The sequence below is a fragment of the Cupressus sempervirens genome, chromosome 3 (genome assembly GCF_028749045.1).
Source record: "Cupressus sempervirens isolate cs-2001-9-10 chromosome 3, ASM2874904v1, whole genome shotgun sequence".
NCBI classification, from domain to species: Eukaryota; Viridiplantae; Streptophyta; class Pinopsida; order Cupressales; family Cupressaceae; genus Cupressus; species Cupressus sempervirens.
Window position 1 is genome coordinate 664,845,018 of NC_143120.1, and position 23,888 is coordinate 664,868,905.

Genomic DNA, 23,888 nt, shown 5'->3' on the forward strand with positions numbered 1-23,888 from the left:
AGTTTTATCTATACATTTGGACCTTAGATAACTGAATCAACACCCTCTCAGTTATTCTAAAGCATTCCAACAATTGGTATCAAAACACTTGGTGCTTGTGAAAGAAAAAAATTGAAGGTACTTAAAGAACAAGATCAAGATGTACAGAAAGGAGGTACCCAAGTTAAACAAGGAAAAATTTCCTGCATGGAAAAGTTTGATGAAGTTGCATCTAGGAGGACTTAGAGATTATGCATAGACAACCATCACCATTGAATATGTTGTACTAACTAGAGCCCCAATTGCCGAACAATTAAAATAGAAGAAAGAACACAATCATGAAATGTTTGAGATTGCATCTGCCCTAAGCTATTCAGAGTTTAAAGACGTTAAAACATGTACCACATATAAAGGAATGTGGTATTACCTATAGAAGATCTATAGAGGAGACACGAATGTGCTGAGAGCCAAAGTAGAAAATCTAAGAGGAAAATTTGATGAAATGAGAATGCAAGAAGGTGAGACTATAGTCTATTATTGTGCAAGAATCAAAGAAGTTGTAAATGCAATAAGAGGATAAAATGGAGTTATTGAAAATGAGACCATGATCAAAAAAGTCTTAAGAACCTTGTAGGCTATCTATGCTATTAGAGTCTCTACTATACAAAAATTGAGGTGTACTCTTGGCAGTGATCCAACCCTTCAAGGACTAGTTGGTAGACTCACTACTTTTCAACTTAAAATTTTTGACAATTTTAAATCTGAGAATATTGATTCTTCTTTCAAAGCTAAGATGGCAATGAAAGAACCTCAAGGAAAGAAAAAGGTCAAGCATGTTGCTAGTGACATTGGTACAGATGATGAAGATCTAGAAGAAATAGAAGCATTGTTGGCTAGGAGATTTCATAGAGGCAAAAGAAAATACAAAGGTAAGTTACCCATCATATGTTTTAATTGCAGTAAAGTTGGTCATATTACATCAAGGTGTCCTAAGAAGAAGAACAACAAAAATGAAGAAAAATTTAGAGGTAGAAAAGATGAGAGTAACAAAGGCTATAAAGACAAGGGAAATAAATCATGTTACATTGCTGAAGAAGAATCTAATGAAGAATTAGATGGTCATGATGATCAAGTTGTGTATTTGCTATGAAAGATGATTCAAATGAAGATGAGACAACTACATTAGTATCTTATGTAACCAAAGGTAAAAGGTGGATCATTGACAGTGAATGTTCTCATCATATGATTGGTGACAAAAGTAAGTTCATTACCCTTGAGCAATGGAAATAGTGTTAGATTTGGTAATGATGCACCCTGTTCAATAAAAGGTAAAGGATCAATAAAATTGACAAACAAGATCATGTGTGACAATGTTTACTATGTAGAAGGACTTAACTATAATATGTTGAGTGTGTCACAATTGAATAGTTCACGATACAAGGTTGAATTTGAACACAAGAAAGATAAGATCTATGATGCTGATGGAGAACTCATTGGGAGTGGAGATCAAACAAGAGCTAATCTATTTTATCTTGAATTGAATGAAGGTACTTGTCTTTTTGTAAAATTTGATGATGTGTGGCTATGGAACAAAAGATTATGTCATGTAAATTTTGATAACTTGGTTAGCATCAGTAAGGTGAAAAGAGTAAGAGGTTTTCCAAAATTGAGGAAACCTGATAATGTGATTTGCAAACAATGTTAGTTAGGCAAGATGACAAAGTCTAGTTTTAAGAGTAAGACTTATACTTCAAAAGAAATTTTGGAATTAATTCATACTAATCTATGTGGACCAATTGATGTGCAAAGCTACAAAGGTGACACATATTTTATTGTATTTGTTGATGATTACTCAAGAATGATGACAGTTATGCTTTTGAGAGAAAAAAATGATGCTTTTCAAATGTTTAAGTGGTATCTGGAAAAATTTGAAAAGGAGATTGGTAAAAGCTTGAAATGTCTGAGATCTAATAGAGGTGGAGAGTTTACATCAAATGAATTCAATAACTTTTGTAATGCTAGAGGAATCAAAAGATAAACTTCTGCACCTAGGACCTCTTGACAATTGGCTAATAGTGATATATAACTATTGTCATTATGGCAACACATAATGTACATGTTCATAAGAAACCTCAAAAATAAAGTTACTTAGTGATTGGTAATTAGAAAATTGTCTTAGTATAGAATTTGGTTTACAAAAGTGTATTGTTTTGTTTATAACATGTTGCTGATGTCATTTTATGACTAGCGAAGTTACATGGAGATTGTATACATGTTGGTGATGACGTGTATAACCTCAGAAGTTTGTACAGACTATACGAAATAGAGATAATCATGTTTTGATCAAGCAAGACAAAAATATTGAAGGAAATAATTTTTTTATTTACAAAATAATTACTTGTCCAATTAGGGTCGACATCCTAGATGTTTGCTCTAACTTGGAAAAGTGAATTATGGTCTTAGCTGACCCAATAGTAATTTGTGTTAAGGCATGGTATTTATGCAAAGGACTTCTCGAGACAAGAAGTGTGCTATCTTAGAAGATGATGTAGTTGTGAAATATGAATTGTGATGAGCGAACTTTTGTGAAAGCAATATATGCAAAGTTTTAAATGAGTTATATGGTGATCATAGATTGATTTGAAGATCAAAAATTAGTCAAGGAACGAAAATATTAGTACATTACTTGTTGGAGTAGTAAGTTCTTCTTTTAGTTGAAATTGCATTTTTGGGTAGTGGGCTCTTCTTGCATACATTACACCACAACTCCTAATAGCATTGGAATCTCCTAATAGGGATTCAAAGTCTCCTAACAGGGACTCCTTATATCGAATTTTCTCATTGACTCCTAACAGGGTCCATCCTCTAACAAGGAACTTATATATCAGTATAGTATCTAGTGGCTATCATCCCCACCAGGGTTTTCCCTTGGCCAGGGTTTCCTTAGTTAACAAAATATGGTGTTATTAGTTATCTTTGTGCATTTTTACTATTAATGTTCAACATTACTTTATTGCTTTGTTACACATGGTTTAAAATAAGTAATAATATCTACTTGGTGAATAAAGTTTTTAGATTACTAATTCACCCTCCCTCTTAGTAATCCCCATTTCTAACAATTGGTATCAGAGCATAGTTACTTTGAAGAGGCTTAATAACTTAAGTAAGATCCCTATGGATATTGAACAATTGATGAAGAACCTTGAAGAAGCTCTTAAACAAATTGATCTCCTTACTAAAGAAAGAGATAAGCTGAAGGATAGATATGAAGACTCTAAGGTATACATTAGTCAATTGAAGGAAAAGATTGAACATTTGAAATCCAAGCCTAAATCTAGAACTAGTGATGATGACTATTTAAAGTTGAAGACAGAGTATAAGATCTTGAAGCACGAGTTGAAGATTACAAATCTGAAGTTGACTTTGAGAAATGATCCTAGAAAAATTGAATCTGATTTAAAGACTAAAAATGTAGATATGAGAGAAAGTTTTGAAAAGAAAACATTTGAGTTTGAAACATTAAAAGAAGATCATGAAGAACTCCATAAGTACAATACAATTGTGAAAGGTTGATTGACACAGTGCAAACAACAACTTGAGAAGCTTTATTCTAGCAGAGAAAATCTTGATGAGTCAATGCCAATATAGAGACCTACTTATGATAAGACCGGTCTTGGTTATCTAATTAACATGTTTGTGAAGAAGCCTAAGATTAGATCAAATTAAAAGAAAAAGATAAATTTGATGATAAGATTGAATCAAGTCAATCTCCTGAGAAACCTAAAGAAGATGAGAAATATAAGGAAGTTGAAATCTTGAATGAACCAAAGCAAGTGGAGACTCCTAAGACAACTAGGTATGAATTTAGAGGTAAGTATTTTTTTATGCAATGAAATAGGTCATATGAAAAGAAATTGTACTAATAAGTCATTTAATCATGTTAAAGAGTTTTATTGTCATAATTGTCATGATATGGGTCATAATGCAATTGATTGTAGAAAACCTATGTATGATAATAATAGAAGAAATTGTAGAATGTCTAGATATACTAACCCTATAGATATAAGATCTAATGAAAGGACATCAAGATAAGGAAGATCTTATGAAGAAATAAGATAGATCATGTGTTATAAGTGTAGTAACTTAGGACACATTGCTCGAATTTGTCATGCACATAATGAGCAGTAGAATCCTAGAAGAAGAGCACTTGTATGTTAGTTATGTAACAACTTTGGACACACAACAAATTACTGCAAAATGGATAGAAATTTTATAGATAGAAGAAAAAATGGAAGAAACTTTGGGAATAGAAGGAATGATCAAAGGAACTAGGAAAGGAACTCCGAAACTAGTAGAGACAATGAAGAACAAAGAAACATTGTGAGTGAACTTCAAGAAGAGCTTAATGAAGAATTTGTAAAAGGAATAGATATCTCAAAAGAAAATTTAGATGATGATGAGATAGGAAGATCGAAGTCAATTTTTGAGTTTGGTTTAATTAAGTTAAATTAATCTTGTTCACAACATCATAATTTGAGAACTTTAGTCAGAGACCAAATTAGAGGCAGTAAAGTTGGGAAAAGGTGTATCCAATAATGTTTAGATGGTACCTAAGCTCACTTGTAATTTGAGGCTTGTCTAAACAAGTTATGATGGAATTCAAAGTAACTAGTATTACAGTAAAGGTTGATTCTATAATAGAAGATGAAAAGTAAGGTTTTGCAAAGAATTTCGTGATGCAAAGTCTTGAGGATGTTTATCATAATGGAAGGAGGCTAAAGTAAACCTTGAGTGACATATGAAGATCAAATAGATGATTTTGAATAGTTATTTGATTACAAAATGTAATTAATAGCTTTTTCACATTTATGAAGTATGAATTAATGCAAGTTCAAGTTGATAGATAAGTAGAGTATAGAATTGATTATCCACCTCATTGCGAACACATCCGAAGTGAAGATTATTCATAAGTGACTTGTCAAAGAAATTTAGAAGCAATCCTTTTTTTTGGAAAGAGGTATTTTATCATTTTTTTTGCAAATTGTTTGGTAAAATTTCATAATTGATAAAATCATGGATATGTCATTAGTACATAGTGTTGAGAACGAGGATAGGCCTAAGTTAAAGATTATTTCCATAAAACCTAATGAAGGAAACCCTAACTCAGTGTTTTGTATCACTGTGAACCACATAGTTTATCTTGAAGATGTAGGAAGTTATTTGAATAGCAAGTTTGAGTCACAGTGAATACATGAACAAAGACATTAAACTAGTTTTTAACCATGACATGACTGTGATGCTTGGATTTGAACATCTAAGGGAATTAGACTTGTTTATGTATCATTTCTACCATAAGTTAAATATAGATGAATGAAAATAGATTATACCAAGTAAGATACATGATGGTAAGTTATGGATACAAGATAATGTAGTTGACATTTCTACCAACCTTATTAATGAGGTAATTGGTCTTAGAAAAGAAGGAAATGTACCTATAGGAGAGCAAATGGTCAAGAAGAAAGTTGAAAGTTATACTAAGTTAGTGTATAATGGTAAGGCTATGGTAATCAAAACCATCAAGCAAGATGATGTGAGATTTCTAAGTAGAATTATTGCTTACTCAATTTTTGCAAGTTCTAAGATAGATGAACTTTTAGTAGGATTCATTTATGTAGCATATAAGATATTGTTGGTGTAAATAATTATTCACTATTTACACTTACTTAGGTTTACTTAGGTTAATGCATTATTTTATTATTTATTTATTAGTCACCTAGGAGTATGTGCACTCTTGTGAGTTGTCATGTTGACAACATAGGAGTTTGCACCTCATTTGTGCACATGGTGTCTACAACATCTCCACTTGAGATACACCTTGTCATTCTTATCCTATCATCTAGAATGATAGATAAGACGTGTGCTTATTTGTCAAGCTTATTTCTTGGCACCTTCTAGAGACATTCTAGGTGCTTCCTGAGAGGCCTTTATATACAGGCACTCCTATTGTGTTTGAAAATACAATACAGAGTGATGTATGATAATATACTTTGATATATTGATCATACTCCTTTTTGGTCTACAGTTGTGCTTGTGTTCGAGTTCTATGATCTTGGGTGAATTTTTTCGAAAACAAATTCTTACATGGTATTAGAGCTCTTAGAGAATATCTCTTCACAAAGCTATTCAAGACCATTGTCGCTTTAGCACCTCAGCCTAAATCTAGAGTATCACAAAAATTGGGAGTGTCTAGAGCCAGATCTAACCTTAGCATTGTGTCCAAAATACTGATTTGGTGAAAATTGGCTATAAAGTTGCCTACCTAGGCCAAAGTCAATTGTGAGGCAAATTTTGTTTGCAAATCGGCACCTGAAGGCCTCAATTTGCAAGTTTGGGTATGATCTTTTAGATCTACAATTTAATTTAATTCATATCTTCGTATTTTTCTTACATATTTTTAGAAAAAAAAATTTGTCAGTTGCCGTTGCAGAGAATTTTTTTTTACAGGTACTAGGCAGTCACACCTTGGCCTTGTACAGCCATAAGGAATATTCCTTGTTATCTAGAATATTCCATCATTTTAAATTTGGCTCACAAACTTCCACCAGTCGTCTCCACACATCTTTTAGTGCACACACCATAAACTCGACGAGTAACCTCCAGCCAAGTCTCTGAACCACCGATGGCAACTCATTTGTTTGCAAACCACAAGAATGGGTTTTGAAAACTCTTCACAGTCTACTTTCCCATCGGTGTGTGATATATCTCAAATGTTTGATGAAGTTTCTCATTCCTAGCACTGCTTACAACTTTTTGGCCTTTGCGATCTTCTGTCTGGGCAATGTGCCAAGTTTTCGACACCCATGCTTTCCCCTTCTGGTGACTGCAAACAATGAAGATTTAAGCAACACATTTATACTTTATAGCAAGGAATATTTTCCATTTTTAGTTATATTCTCTTGCCCATGGTGCTTGTTTGTGATCCTGTTGGCTTTGCACTTTTTCTAGTGGACTTTGATTTCGGCCTTGCCAAGACAATAGTCTACCACACAAACCCATCAACAGGTGCCATGTGGTGCATTAAAGTTTAGACACGTGGAGTCCTAGTCAATGTCACATCATCTACCAGACCCTCCTCATCAGTGTTGAGTTGTTAGACCATACATGCATACACCTACCATGTGGAGCATCCATTTTTTTCCATGTGGACTGCCATAATGTCCATACTGCTATGTCTGCAGGAGGGGAGATTTTTTTGCCACGTCAGCATTTCACGATGGTAAAATTGATGGTTGTCTGATTGTCAAAACTAGGCATTTTATAACTACAATGATGACCATTTAACTGTCAAATTCAAGCTAGTAGTTTCCTGCCCAGACCCCTCTCCAGATTTAGTTTTGATTTGGTAGCTCAACTTTGAGAGGCCATAACTCAGTCATCCAGACTCTAAATTAAGTGCAATTTTTTTGATTTTGGGTAAAATTTTCTAAGCTTTCCAGTAGAAGTGTTCTTTTCTAGTTTTGGTGCAAAGATTTGTCAAAATTTCCATCTTTTTGGCAATTGTACCTATCTAATCCTACATTTTGCAACTTGAAATGCTCCATATGGGTTTATCTAGACTCCTTTTCAAGTTCTATTTTTTTTGAAAGTGCATTATTTTTCATGTACTTTCTAGATTTGCATTTAGATAATAGGGTTGTGTAGATAGAAATATTACTTTCAGCATTAAAGCCTTTTCTGCATTGTATTTCTTTTCAGAATTGTTGTATATTTGAGATACAATGCTTAGTTCTAGATTAGACCTCAAAAGGTAGTTGTAATAGGAAAAATCAGAAGTCCATCTTGTACATTTTGACAAGTGACCCAATGTACACACACCACCTATAAAGTATTGAATCTTGCATTAGGGGGGGTTCTTTGATTCTTTGGGAGTTCATTGATTAATCTCATGGAGTCTTGTTAGATATGTCAATCTGGTATTAGACCATAGTTGACAATAAGGAACTGTCACAAATAGAGTGCTTTGATACTTGATCATCTAAGAGTCCATCAAGAATTGCTTCCTTATCTCTATTCATTGCCACCACATTTTAATTGGACACATCTTGTGCACCTTCATCACTTTCTATATAATAGTATGAGTAAGGAATATTTTTCTCCTCTTAGAATGGAAAGTTTTCCTCATGATATTTGGATGTCTATTTTGGAAGCATATGGAGATCCATGTGTTCCTCCATCTCCAAAGGACATTCTACATCCAATCACTCCAACTATGGTTTCTACAACTCTAGATAAGATCACACCTCTAGACACTCATGTTGCTCCTACTGATCCTATTCTAGCCATAGATGGTTCAAATTCAATGTAGTAGGCCCATTCATGTCTTCCTACTCTACCTTCATGTGATGACTTCCTTCTCACCATTAGAGGCTTGTTTATGGAGTCTCACATTGAAGATGTGAGAGACATCCTAGATGATATTCATCTTCTTTTTGAGGTGAATTCTTCATCTGTTGCCACAGTGATAGATTCATGTACTTCAACATAGCAGGGTAAACTTTGTCTTCTAGTTCTAGCCTCAAGTGATGACTTCTTGGTAGGCATTTCAGGTTTGTTTGTGGAGTCACACATAGAAGACTTGGAAGACTTCTTTAATGATCTACAACTTCTCTTTGCTGAGGTAGATCCTTCTATTGTTGTTGCAAGGGCCCACTCTAACCCTCATGCACATTCTCTACATGATCAGTCTTTATAGGCTGATGTGATTGTGGATACTTATGTACAACATCTGCAAGAGGTCTCTTTGTCATTTGAGGAGACTGTTGGTTTCTTGAAATAGGTTCTACATGCATCCTTGCTAGATCTAGACTTCTTCTTAGTTGTTTTTGAAGGAGCCACCATCAATATCAACACAGGGACACTTGAACAAGTTTTAGAGATACCTTTCATCATTGAGATTCTTTCCACACCTAGGGGAAGCATCTCACCAGTACCTCTGCCATTGTTTCTTCCAAAGGGGAGGAACATCATTCAATGGTCATGGATCAACTTCCACATTGGAGCATTTCTCACTGGTTGACACCTTACATTTGGAGGGGGTGACTATCTTGTCTCCTTCTTCTTCTCCTTTTTGTGGGGTGGAGGGGAGATTTTTCTTCTTAAGGGGTTTTGTCCTTCCACTTCTCTTTTGTAAATACTTGATGTATGTCATAATGGGGGGGTCTTGATTACTCCATCCATCCATGCATGTTGTATTTTCATCTCTCTTTTTGGGGAGGGTTTTTCCCATGAGGTTTTCCCTCTTTCTCCACTTTATGAGAGATTGCATTTCATTATATACATGGGTACCTAACATGGCCTAGTAGCTAGGGCCCATCATGCATTTCATCCTAGATTTTGTGAACTTAAGCACATTCCCCTAAGTTGCACTTAAGGGGGGGTGTTGGTGTAAATAATTATTCACTATTTACACTTACTTAAGTTTACTTAAGTTAATGTATTATTTTATTATTTATTTATTAGTCACCTAGGAGTATGCACACTCTTGTGAGTTGTCATGTTGACAACACAGGAGTTTGCACCTCATTTATGCACATGGTGTCTACAATATCTCCACTTGAGATACACCTTTTCATTCTTATCCTATCATTTAGAATGATGGATAAGACGCGTGCTTAGTTGTCAAGCTTATCTCCTAGCACCTTCTAGAGACATTATAGGTGCTTCCTGAGAGGCCTTTATATATAGGCACTCCTAGTGTGTTTTCACATGCAATATAGAATAATGTATGAGGACATACTCTGATGTATTGATCATACTCCTTTCTAGTCTACAGTTGTGGTTGTGTTCGAGTTCTACAATCTTGGGTAAATTTTCTCTAAAGCAAATTCTTATAGATGTGTGTAGAAAAAGATCAAGTGAATCTTAGTGAAATATTGAGAATGCAACTCCTAGAAAACCTTGAAAAGATTAAGAGGATAAAAAATGGTGTGTTTAGATTCTATTCATTAATCAATCACATATTATTCCATGTACTTGAGAGATTTCCTTACTTATCAATCACATACATAATGAGTAGTGATAGATGCACAATGGAGAAGATTACATAGGTATGTAGAAGGCACCTTGTAGACAAAATATTGGATAGTAGAAACCTAATAATGATAACATTTTAGAATGAGATGAAAAAAAGATATAGAATTGTACCTACAATTGTGGATAAATTCAATCAAGACATATGTATTTTAGTTCATAAAGATCACATTTATATTCAAGTAGTGGAACTTCGAGAGACATTTCTAGATCCCTTGAGCTATGAATTGAATGATGATGTTGTAGTTGGTTACATTGATTTTTTGTTAAATTTAGACACAGACAAAGTAGAGTACATATTTGGTACATATGATGAGATCACTCAGCATGCTCATCAAGCAACCTTGGAGAAGGCATCACATAAGAAAGTTGAGTGAATAATGAATAAGGCATTATCAGAGGTTGGAATGACAGAGAGTGAATCTGAGGATGTGAGACAGACAATGAAGCAAGGTGTATTGAACATACAATCTTTGTCAGTTTCAGTTGTTGAGACATCTTCAGAATAGAGCATTCCATATGCGGCAGTGTTTGATGTTTAGCCTAGTAAACATAAGAGAAAATCTAAGAGATTAGTGGAAGTAGTGTCTACAAAGAAAAAGAGAGTCAAATAGCTGGCCATAGGACCATGAAAGAGATAGAAAAAATTGTTGACAATTGAATCCAGTGATGAAAAGGATGAGGAATAGGAAACCAAGCAAGTAGAAAAGGTGACTCCATTTGAGCAAGTAGCAGGCAAAGCTCAATAACCTTGGAAGCCAAAGATTGAGAAGATCAACACAATGATTACAAATTAAGGTAAAAATTTTCAGATGAACAAGTTCTATGATTTATACAACAATTTTGAGAAAGATCAAATAAATATATCTACTATGAGATATATTGTATTAAATAATCTGAAATTGAAAGATCTTGAGAGAATTATAAACAAGAAATTCTATGAGAGGCTTTTTCAAAAGAAGGCTCCTGTAAGAGAAGAAGACCTTGATTTTTAAAAGTCTATGCTAAGAACCATTTGCAAGAGTCATGATGAAGAAAAAATCAAAAGATTAGTAAATAACCTTGCTCCATACTTGAGGAATAAATTGAGGCCATTTTTATCTATGATTGGCGAAAAAGATAAGTTAAGAAAAGAGACTATAGCAACAATCAGTCAAATGATGTTAGAGTCATAGGCAAAATCTCCTCCAGCTCTTAGAACCTCAAAAGTGTTAGTAAGTGGTGACACCATGTAGATTGATCAAACCAATGTTACCATTAACATTGATGATACCAATTCATTTGGTGGTTCTAAACCAAATGTACTAGACACTAAAAACATTGAGGATAAGCTAAAAAAAATGAAGAAGAGAAGAGGCTACCAGAAGTAGAAAAGAAGAAAATAGAAGAAGGCAAGCAACAATTGCTTGAGGAAGATAAGAAAAGAAAGGAAGATGAAGATAAGACAAGGATTGCAGAAGAATAGAGGAAAAAGAAAACTAAGGAAGAAGAGAAGAAAATATTGGAAGAGAAGAGAGAAAGAGAGGAAAGAGAAAAGAAAGAAGAGAAAGAGAGATGATCTAAAGAAGTAGCAAAGAATCAAAGGGAAGATGAGACTAAACCATCTAGTTCATCTACTTCGCTCTCTCTTAACAATTTATCTATCGATGATGATGATCAAAAAGATCTGATCTCATCCCTTACCAAGCTAATTAAGAAGAATAAGAAAGTAAATTTTTTACAAAGAACACTAATGGAAGTGACAAATAGATTGCATAATACAATGGTAGTTCAACATATAGAACTAGATCCTAAATAGAGGGCACAAGCAGTGCTAAAATCATTTGATGAAGAGTTTAAAAATTTGTTGAATGTTGCAAAAGTGAAGGCTCAAATTTCCCATGATGCTAACTTGTTTATCACCATCTACCAAAATATTAAGAATGACTGAGTTAATCTTGATATTTGTATAAAAGAACTTCATAGATGCCAATAGTAAGGGAAAAATTTGTATGTTAAGTGTGCCTTATCATACAACCTGACTAAAGATATTGATAGTTAGATATAGACAAAGATGAGTGAGCTAGAGGCTTTATCCAGCTAGATCCACCATCCATCTTGTAAAGTAGATGATTTTGAAGGTCAACTTGAACATATTCTCAATGACATTAGGAAACTAGAACTTTAGAAAGAGAAGATTTTGAAGAGAACATCTAATTTCAGAGAATCCATTGCTTTGAAATTATCTTTTGTTGAAAAGTAACTAGAGGAATGTGTCAAGGCCAAGGAAACATATTCAAACATTTTGTATTTAGATATAAATGTAGTTGAGATTGCATCCTAAGCTTTATGTGCAATTCTCACATCATCTAAGTCTACCAAAGAGACATGGACTAAAGGTATGGATAATCTAGAGACTATATTTGATGATTGTATGAAGATAATATCAACATGAGGAAGGATAGTAGTTTTGATAGTTTTTGGATAAAATCTTGACATTCTGACCTTTGTCATTGATGTCAAAGGGGGAAAGATACATGTGAAAATTGTATACATGTTAAAAAGGGAGATTGTTGGGAGAGATACAATAAGAAGATACAATTGGGAGAGATACAAAAGGGAAAGATATAATGTGAATAAAAGTAGTAAAGTATATTGTAAGGGGGAGTATATGTAAAGTTGAACAAGTTGTAATAAATGTAATTTTTATATGTTGTTTAGTTTGTTTTTGTCACTTAGCCAATTTTCTCTATTTTGTTGCCATCAATGACAAAGGGGAAGATTGTTGAAAATTGGCTAATAGTGATATGTAATTTTTATCATTATGGAAACACATGATGTATATGTTCACAGGAAACCTTAGAAATAAAGTTACGTAGTGATTGGTAATCAGAAAATTGTCTAAGTATAGAATTTGGTTTACAACAATGTATTGTTTTGTTTATAACATGTTGTTGACATCATATTATGACTAGAAAAGTTACATGGAGATTGTATACATGTTGGTGATGACATTTATAACCTCAAAATTTTTTATGGACTGTACAAAACAAAGATAATCATGTTTTGATGAAGTAGGACAAAAAAATTGAAGGAAAGAATTGTTTTGTTTACAATACAATTACTTGTCCAATTAGGGATGACATCCTAGATGTTTACTCTAACTTGGAAAAGTGAATTATGGTCTTAGCCAACCTAGTAGTAATTTTTGTTAAGGCATGGCATTTATGCAAAGGACTTCTTGAGATAAGAAGTGTGTTAACTTGGAAGATGATGTAATTGTGAAATGTGAATTGTGATGAGAATTTTTTTGTGAAAGCAATATATGCAAAGTTTTACATGAGCTATCTAGCAATCTAAGATTGAGTTGAAGATTAGAGATCAATCAAGGAAGGAAAATAATAGTAAATTACTTTTTTGAGTAGTAAGCTCTTCTTGTAGTTGAAATTGCATGTTGGGTAGTGGGCTCTTCTTGCATATATTACACCACAACTCCTAATAGGGTTGGAATCTCCTAACAAGGATTCAAAGTCTCCTAATAGGTACTCCTTATACTGATTTTTCTCATTTACTCTTAATAGGGTCCATACTCTAACAAGGAACTTATACATCAGTATATTATCTAGTGGGTATCATCCCCACTGAAGTTTTCCCTTGGCCAGGTTTTCCCTAATTAACAAAATATGGTGTTATAAGTTATCTTTGTGCATTGTTATTGTTACTATTTAACATTACTTTATTTCTTTGTTAGGCATGGTTTAAAGTATGTAATAATATCCAGTTGGTGACTAAATATTTTAGATTACTGATTCACCCCCCCCTCTCAGTAATCCCTATTTCTAACAGGACCCCTTGACTAATTGGGATAGTGTAAGGAGAAATAGATATGTGATGGATTGTGCTAGAACACTGATGATGGAGAAGAATGTTGCTTTAAAATACTGAAGAGAAGCTGTCAGTATAGCTGTCTATACCTTGAACCAAGTACAAGTCAAGAAAGGTACAAATTTCACACCTTATGAATTATGGTATGGATACTCACCCAATGCAAAATATTTTAAGGTATTTGGAAGCAAGTGTTACATTCTTAAGGACAAAAAAAATGGTAAACTTGATGCAAAAAGTGAAGAAGGTATATTCCTAGGTTATTCCACAAGAAATAAAGCTTATAAGTGTTTAAATATTAAAACTAACAACATTGTGGAAAATGAAAATGTAAAATTTGATGAATATTCAAAAATACATGAAGATGAAAAAAATAAGGAACCTGAGAATTATAAAACCTTCATGTACTACTATGAAGGCATGTCTATTAATGTTGATGATATTATAGCTGCTAATCGACAAGAATTAGTGACTGTCGAGTCACATACTATGGATGTCGAGCTGCATTCAAGAGTTGAGTTACAATTAGAAGTTGAGTTACATTATGATGTCAAGATCAAATTACAAGAGAGGAATGTTGAGTTACTTGATAGAGAAGTACATAGTGAACCTAGGATTTAACTTCATGAATGACCTATTATTGAAAAAAAAAACATAACCAAGATTATCAAAATATGTCAGAAGACTTCATCCTACTAAATAAATCATTGAAGAGAAAGAGGTTGGACCAATGACAAGGAATATATTAATAAATGAGACATGTTTTTTAAGAATACATAAACCTAAATTAGTGAAGGATGCATTAGAGAATGAAGATTGAAGTCAAGCCATGAAAGAAGAAATTGATCAAATTGAGAAGAACAAAACTTGGACACTAGTACCTAGACTAGAGGACAAGAATGTTATTGGAACCAAGTGGGTGTACATAAATAATTTGGATGAGAATGGTGAAGCAACAGGGAATAAGGCAAGGTTAGTTTACAAATGTTATGCACAAGAAGAGGGAATTGATTATGGAGAGAGATTTTCCCCAATTACAATATTGGAAGGAGTAAGAACTCTACTTGCTTATTCTGCCTATAAAGGATTCAAAGTTTATCAAATGGATGTTAAGTCAATATTTCTAAATGGTATACTGGAAGAGGAGGTTTACATTAAACAAGTATAAGGATTTGTTGATCCAAAAAATAAGAACATGGTGTGTAGACTACATAAAGATTTATATGATTTTAAGCAAGCTCCTAGAGCATGGTATGAAAGATTACACTTCTATCTTGTGAAGATTGGTTTTGAGAAGACTGATGACAACAACAATCTATACTTGCAAATAGAAGGAGGTAAAGTAATTTTACTAGCTGAAATATTTGTTGATGATATCATATTTGGAGGAAAAAATGCATTGTGTAAGAAATTTTCAAATGAAATGATGAAAGAATTTGAGATGCCAATATTTGGAGAAATAAAGTTCTTTATTGGATTACAAGATTATTAGATTAAATATGGTATTTACATTACTCAATACAAGTATGTAAAGGAAATCTTGAAATTTTTTAGTATGGAAGATTCAAGACCAGTCAGTATCCTATTGTGATAGGACATAAACTATCCAAAACTAATGATTCTATTGAAGTAAATCAAACATTGTATAGGTTTGTAATTGGAAAATTGCAATATGTAGTTCATAGCAGACTTGACATTGCACTAGATGCTAGGATTGTTGCAAGTGTTTTTTGCAAATCCTAAGGAGAGTCACTTAATGGATGTTAAAGGATTATAAGATAGGTATAAAAGACTATGGCCTATACTACAAGAAAAATGACAAGTTTGATTTAAGAGCCTATAGAAATGCTGATTGGGTTGAAAACATTGATGAAAAAAAAAGTAAAATTGGATGAGCATTTTTCTTATGAAAAATATTGGTTACCTAGACTAGAAAGAAACAATTTTTTTTATCACAATCTATTGTTGAAGCTAAATATGTGGTTGTTGCTATAAATTTCCCAAATGTGGTGTGGATCAAATAGTTATTCAAAGGAATGAAGGAAGAAATCATAGAACCTCTGGTCATTTTCTATCACAATATAAGTGCTATAAAAATACCTAAGAACCCTATGATGCATACAAAGACAAAGCACGTTGCAATCAAGTACCAATACTTGAGAGAGTTGGTTCAAGACAAAGAAGTGAGATTGGAATATGTGAACACAAAGGAACACATATCTAATATATTTAGAAAAGCTTTACCTAAGGATGCATAGGAATATCTTGGAGGTAAACTAGGGGTGATACCCCTATCCAAAGCTACTTAAGAAGAAAGAGTAGTTCCCTACACCAACTGAGTTAGATGACATATCCTACAACTTGATGCAATGGATCTTACTTCAGGAATTGTCTAAAGTAAGGAAGGAGATGAAACAAAAGATTTACATTCACATGCAAGGTGACATAGGGAGAACCTAAATTGCAGATATCTACATGAGAAGATGACAAGTCTTTGGCATTGTTGTTAAAGAGGGAAAATATACATGGATAAATTAGGGATGATGAGAAAGAGAAAGCAAAAGAGTTACACTGAATATCTGAAGAAGAAGAGAGATTGTAGCTTATACAAAAGAACGAAAGAACTAATAGAGGGAGAGATTTCAATACAAGGTATTCAGTTTCTTTTTGGTATTGCTATTGGTATCAGTTTTCCATCAATGCCAAAGAGGGAGATTATTGAAGTATAAAAATGAGGAAGATTGATGAAACCTATCATCGAACAATCATTATTTTGTCACTAATTCCAAACTTGCTATTTGATAGTGAGATAATTGTTGATTTGGTTTGAATGATATCATTTGATTGATTGATGCAAAGGATTTGAAAAGAAAGGATAACAAGAGTACCTCGAGAAAGGTTGAGTTATATGGTGTATAAAAGGAGCACTATGACCTAGTAAGACTTTGATGATATAGTGTATTTTTTATCTACTTAAGGCTATAATGAAAGGATACTTGATCTAAGAATAGAAGAAGGCTAAGCATATAAATGTGTCTAACAAGCTTGACCAAGTAAATAGTGGAAGCTAGGTAAGTTAGTGTAGGCCAAGAGGAAAGCTAGTTGAAGTTGAGTGAAGTAAGTTTAGTATGTCTTGAGCAAAGAGAAATCTAGTAGGTCCCAAGTGAAGAAACTTTAGTTTGTGCCGAGTACTAGTAAAGAATTAGTGTATGCTGAGCAACCTAGTGTTTATCGAGCGTCAGAAGATAGTGACTGCTAAGCAAACAACATGTTATTGCTGAGTGCCAATAAAATGAGTTTGATCAAAGATTTGACAAATCTAAGCTAACAAAGTAGATATCTTGAATTCTATGAAGCATGTAGAAGTTAAGTATGATGAGTTGGTGGCATAGAATTCGAGATAAACCATTTTGAGAAAAAAATAAAGAGGATTGTAGAGGAATTTTCTCGAGGGAACCAAATGGAAAAGAGGGTAGATTTAATAAATTTGACCTAACCCTAAGATGGATGATTGTGGTTTAGCAACAAAAGATCTAAATTCTCTATTTAAGGAGATAGTAGGCAAAAAGAAAAGTGTCATAGTGCAAGCCAGAGATAGACAAGGAGTCTCATGGTGTTGCTTCATTTGGTGGCCAAAGGGATGAATCTACAGTTGACATACTAAGCAAGAAGGCTTAAGGAGGTGAAATCTTAAAGGGTGAACAAGCTATTAGAAATGAAGGAGATAGAATGCCAAGATGAATGGAGGACTGAATAAGTTATCTATAATTTGCGAGTGAGTTTCTTTGTTATTAGATCAAGTCTTATTGTTACTTTCTAACAAATGTATCAGTCTAGATAAATCCTTTGGATTAAGGTTGACCTAATAGTCATGAGTAAATATTTTAACAAGATGACATTCTAATGGAATTTTCTAAAGTCCTCTAACAAGGCTCACTCCTAATAGGGTGATTGAAATCATTTATTCAACCTTTAATAGGGTTGGCACCTCATAGAGCTCACTTCAGAAGAGTGAAAATTGGTAGCATGTTACTGGTGATTTTTTCCAAATTGGGTTTACACTTAAAATCTTTGTGTCAAATTGTGTGAATGATTTTGTGGCATTTCATGTTTATTTTTTTTAAAGTTCATTTGACCTAGGATAATAATATACTATCTCATGCACACATATTTGTTAAGTACTAAAAAATTTTATCTGTACATTTGGACCTTGGATAATTGATTCACCCCCTTCTTAGTTATTGTGAAGCATTCCAACAATAATATCTTCATCTAATGGTAGATCATGTTTGGAAACATGACGTAATAAAGATATATACTCTAAAAATTCCTCCATACCCAAAGAAATATATCATGATTTTATAAGTGGATTAATCCCTTGAACCAGACCTTGGAGTAGTCAATATGCTTAGTGAAATTATTAATCTTTATTCATTTGGGTTTAGAGATATTCCTTTGGGGCCATGTAAAAACATTTTTCCAACTTATAATAGTGGTTTTACACTTTCATTGACTAAATTCTTCACTCACAAGAGTAATTACATGTTTTTATGGTGTGGTTTTTGGTTTGGTTTTAGGAACTTGTACATTGGGATTATGGTAGCCTACCTCATGGTCATGGTTTTTATCATATTTGCATAAATTGAGAGAAAATAAGATTCAAAGAAGATGTACCAAGTTTTCCTTGGGATCTAGGCTCTAAATGGTGTACTTGATCATAATCAAATTTGATTCTAGTGATTGTTTGGAGAAAGCCATTAGGGTGGGAAGATTTGTAATGTTCATGATATGGAACCAAGGGATTAAAAAGGGTGTAAAATGATTAATTAGATAAGAGGATGAAAAGTTGAAGTTAATGAATATTATTTTAATTATTCATTATGGGGCCATGTTGTGGTTTCACAACACATGCCCCATTTTGAGTCACAAAATGGGGACCCCCTTAGTTTTAAAATCCTCTTCAAGACACCCAGCTAGGTGCCTTGGTCATTTAGGACCCTCCTCTAGGTCTAGGTTAGTCCCCAGTCCTTGGTTGGGAAATCAAGAGCAATAATGAGGGGGTAAAACACCATTTTTGGGTTTTCTATGTGCAAAGTGGGCACATGTGCACTCACCTCCATTTGAGGATGTGCACATGCACACTTACGCATGTGTGCACCCTTAGATGTGTGCCCCTTCAAAGGTGCATACCCTTAGAGTTGCACATTGGACCCCCCATTATCTATAAATAGCCCCTCACCCCCTCACCCCCTCTCCATTTTCACTTCACATCTTCTAGCTCTGATCATTGCACCTGTGCATGTCTTCTAGCTCTACAACTTAGAGGCTTTGTAGATCCACATGCATAAAGCTTCAACCTTTTTAAAGGTAAAAAACCAACTTTTGAAGTTGCACACATGCACATGTGTGCACCCTCAATAAGTTCACATATGCACATAATGACTAAAAATAAGTTCCCCACCCTTTTAAGTCTCTTTGTAACACCATGTGCATAGTTGTGGACATGCACAGGTGCTCAAAGTATGTAATTGCACACTTTGTGTTTAGAAGGTTAAATTGCATAGTCAATAGTGCACATGCACACCTTTTACACCTATTTTGTGCTTGGTGAAGTAGGTGCACATGAGGGATTTTGGTCATTTTCTTATGTTTTTGGTCAATTTTTGTCAGTATGAGTCATGCTTTTACATCATGAGGGGTTTAAAATATCATTATATAGACATTTCTCTCTTGTGTAGATATAATGGCATCATCCTCATCCTTAAAGGCAGCAAAGATAACACCAAAGCCTGTTTCTTTGAAGTATCAGGGAGTAGCAAAGAAGTCCCAGTTCTAAGACAAATATTCATAGATTCATGACACTAAATTAGGGCACATTGACTAGAACATCTTCCTCACCTTGTTTGATAAAACTAAAGAGAAGTTAGCCATAGTGTCAACATTAATCCAAAGTGGGTTGTTGAACATTACTTGTCAACCAACATCAGTTCAATCATCTAAACTGATCATGACCTTAGCTCATCACTATGAACTAGAGGAGAAGGTGGTCAAAAGTGTGACTAGAGAGATAGTCTTGGACCTCAGGCTTGGAAATGCTGAGAAGATCTTCCATCTTCCATGAGAAGATCATTACCTTCACATCACTTATGAGGGCATAGATAGATGGTACATTGATAATGAAATAGAGGCCAAAGAGTTGGTATAAGAAAAGTACCTAATTGATAGGACACACTTGGGAAGAAGAGCTAGGAAGGTCAACATGATATGTGGATACATGATATATGACATTGGATACTTGATAGTTATCTTGAGTAGAGCCATGGGCCTTTCTAGAGAACGTAATCTTGAAACATGGATGGTACATTTCATTGAAACCATCAAAACATGCAAGATTCCTATTGATTGGGCTACAATACAAAGTGATAACCTAGACGAGTAGTCAATTTTAGTAAAAGATGACCCCCACTTCTACATGACATCCTATATTGTATATCTATTGGTAGCAAGAACCACATATTATCCAAGATTATACAGAAAAGAGAACATGCAAGATGCAAATGTTTTGCCTTATGTCATGTACCCACAACTATTTAAGAAGAAGCTCCCACTAGAAAGTGTTGAATATAGGCTGGTCAATTATGGTTTTATATTTTCCATCAATAGGTTCATTAAGGGAGATTATGTGAAGAGAATATTAGTGGAAGCCACAACATAGATGACACAAGCTGGTGCATGCTACATCCAATTCAAGACATTTATGTATCTTCGGGTAGCTAGTACCCTCTTGTGCCCAAAGAAGCTCACATGATATCTATTAGATAGGCTTATATTATTAGAAATAGTAAGGTAGCTGGCCTATGCATATGATAGCGTGAGGAAGCCACATAAGTGTATGCACCCTAAAATGGTCACCTAGACTATGGGCCCCCATTATTCAATTAATCAATTAATCAATTTCTTGAATCAATGGTTTGCAATATTTTATTAAATCAATTTAAATCAATTTCCTTGACCAAATTTGATTATTTATTTTTCTAAGGTTGATCATTTTATCCTAAGTCTTGTTTAATTAAAATAAAATCTCCTTTTAATTAAATAAAATAAGTCCCTATTTAATTAAAAAAAACCTCTCTTTTAATTTAATTAAATATTTTCTATTTAATTAAAAGAACTTGCTCTGTTTTAATTAAATAAATCCTACATGAAAAAGGAAATGAAATAAATAAAAATTAAATAAATTCTTTTTTCCTTCCCTCATTTAATTCTTCTCCTCTTTTCTCATTGGTGGAATTTTGTCTCACATGGATCAAACTCTATTATCCCATATTGGTTGTGAGAAGCTTCCCACCTCTACATTTTTCTTTATAAGGGAGATCCCTCTCCTCATTTTTGAGATCCATTATTATGCTATTGTTATGTTGCAAGTTTGGAGAGCGATTTTTGAAGGAGCTTGAATACTAAAACTTTTTGTAGAGAACTTCTATCTTCTTGTCTTCTTCTCTCATGCATCCATGGTTTCCATCATAAGGTTTCATCCTTGCATTTTCATAATAGCTTAGATCTTGTATTGATAGATTAGATCTTGCTTTCACAAATTAGATCTTGCATTGTTTTACATTGTTATCATATAGATTAGTTTGGATTTTTATTTGCATGTATATTTTTATCCTTGAATCTCTCATTTTATGGTGTACTTATATAGGCACAAACTAGGTCAAACTAAGGGCCTCCATTAAAAAGCCTTGCACTCCATGAATAGAGAGCTATGAGCCACCATTCGAGACCTAATTTTTGAGCAATCCTAGATATAAGGACTCATAGAAGTGTGCTCACATTTTAGGCATATATTTTTGTGGCACCCACCACCGAGCAACCCACCTTTATTTATTGGTTTTAGATATTTTTGGAGTTAACCCCTTTGTATGGATTTGTTTGGAGACAAAAAAAGCCCTAGATCTGAAAGATTTGATCATATCTCCCAAATAGCTAGCTATTTTAATTTGAATTTATTTTAGCAAGGTGGAGACATATCAAACAAGATTCAATCCAATTTTTAGATTTTTCTAAGATATTTTCAATTTTTTATAATTTTTTCTTTATTTTTAATGAAAATTATTTTAAGGAGAAAATTAGTGATTTTTTTGGAAAAGTCTACATTTTTGGAAAGCTCTCTAAATTCTAAATAGAGTTGGTTCTTTGTGTTTTGATTTTAGAGATCATATGAGGGCTCAATAATTCAATTTGCAAAAACTAGTCAATTTTGACAAAATAGCTCCCTAGGGCACAAATGAAAATATATTTTCAAAATTCTAACATTTTTAAAAAGCTCTCTAATTTTTGATAGGGGTTAGTTTTCTACATTTAGGGTTTTAGATCTGAATTCATATCATATAGGTCCAATCATGATGACTAGGTCAAAAATCAATAAAAAAAAGGTCATTTAATGAATAGCTTGCATTTACTTTTTACAATGGATCAATGCATGATGTGAGCTTTCATTTGAATTATTTTCTAATTATTATCACTTCTAAAAATCTCATTTTCAGATCTAACTCTAGTTTTGCATAAGTTGGATATATATTGCATATCTTGTGTTTGTTTGTTTTGCTTGTTGCTTTGTTTGTTACAAGCGAGCATTCAAGCATAAATGAAAAGTACAATAGAGAAAAGATGCATTGCAATGATTACTAGGTATTTTTTTGGATCTCTATAACATTTGGATTTGAAAGTCAAATGAACCCTCTCATGTGTTTGGCTTGAGTGCTCTTACATGCTTTCATAGATTCACACTTCATTTGGTGTTCTAAAATTGGATCTAGATTTGCTTTCACACATCTATTTTTCACATAGTAATTAGGCCCTATGAACACTATCTAGGAGATCTTGAGAGACTGAGCTTCATTCACTTTCTTTACATGCAAAGCTCCTCTTAACGATGGATCCCCTTGTAGGTAGGAAAGGATATTTTTTATTATCTCACTATTCCACTTGGATTTGTCCTCAACATCCATTAGTCCTTTCTATTTTGAGAGTGGTGATGTATGTTGTTCAATTTTTCAAATAGTTGGTGAGGTGATTTCAAATTAGCATGTCAAAGAATCTTGTTTCTATGTTTGGGTAAGGTGAAGAGGCTAGAGGAGTATGCTCTGTTCCCTTTTGGGCACATCAAAAACTTGAAACCCTTGAATCCAAACCAAATCCCCATGTGGTACAACTTTGTGAGTCTTCCTTGATTAGAGAGGGTCAAACCATAGTGGACATTCCTTTTATTGGGTCAACCACGTAGACAGTACCTCAAGCGATAATAGCCATTTTTCTACTATATAAATGTCCTTCTGGGGGAAATCCTCATGGGTGTAGTCTTTTGTTGGGCTGTTAGATCTCCTTAGTATCTTTGATTGATTAAATTATCAGAATATTTCAAAACCCTAGTGCATCGAGATTGGATTTCCCCCACTCTAGATTAAAAAAGTTCTCGAGTTGAACATTACTAAGAACCACAATGCTGCCAAATTTTCTTTTCTTAGACTATGTGCATGATTGAAAAATATTTTGAGAACATACGGGATTAGATTGATACTATGACACTGTTCTTGTTCATGTGCAAGGTTGCTTTGTCCCTTGCTCATTGTTTGAAGACATTTGCTTGAAATCCCTGATTGATGTCTTGTGTGCCTGGTTCATGATTAAAAATCTATTGATATACCTAGTTAGACATTTAAAATGAACAAAATAAGAGTTCCTAAGTTGAGACTTTATGATCAAACTACTTTGTTGTACTATTATTTCCAATCTCCCTAAGTTGATCTTGTTTAGATCAAGCTACTTACCCCATTGTTAGAAGCTTGTTTGCACCTTGGGTTATTGTGCTTTGAGCTCTTAAATTAGTAATCGTTGATTTCACAAGAGACCTTGTTTGGAGTCAGTGAGTTAGAGACTATCCTTGTTGAGAAAGA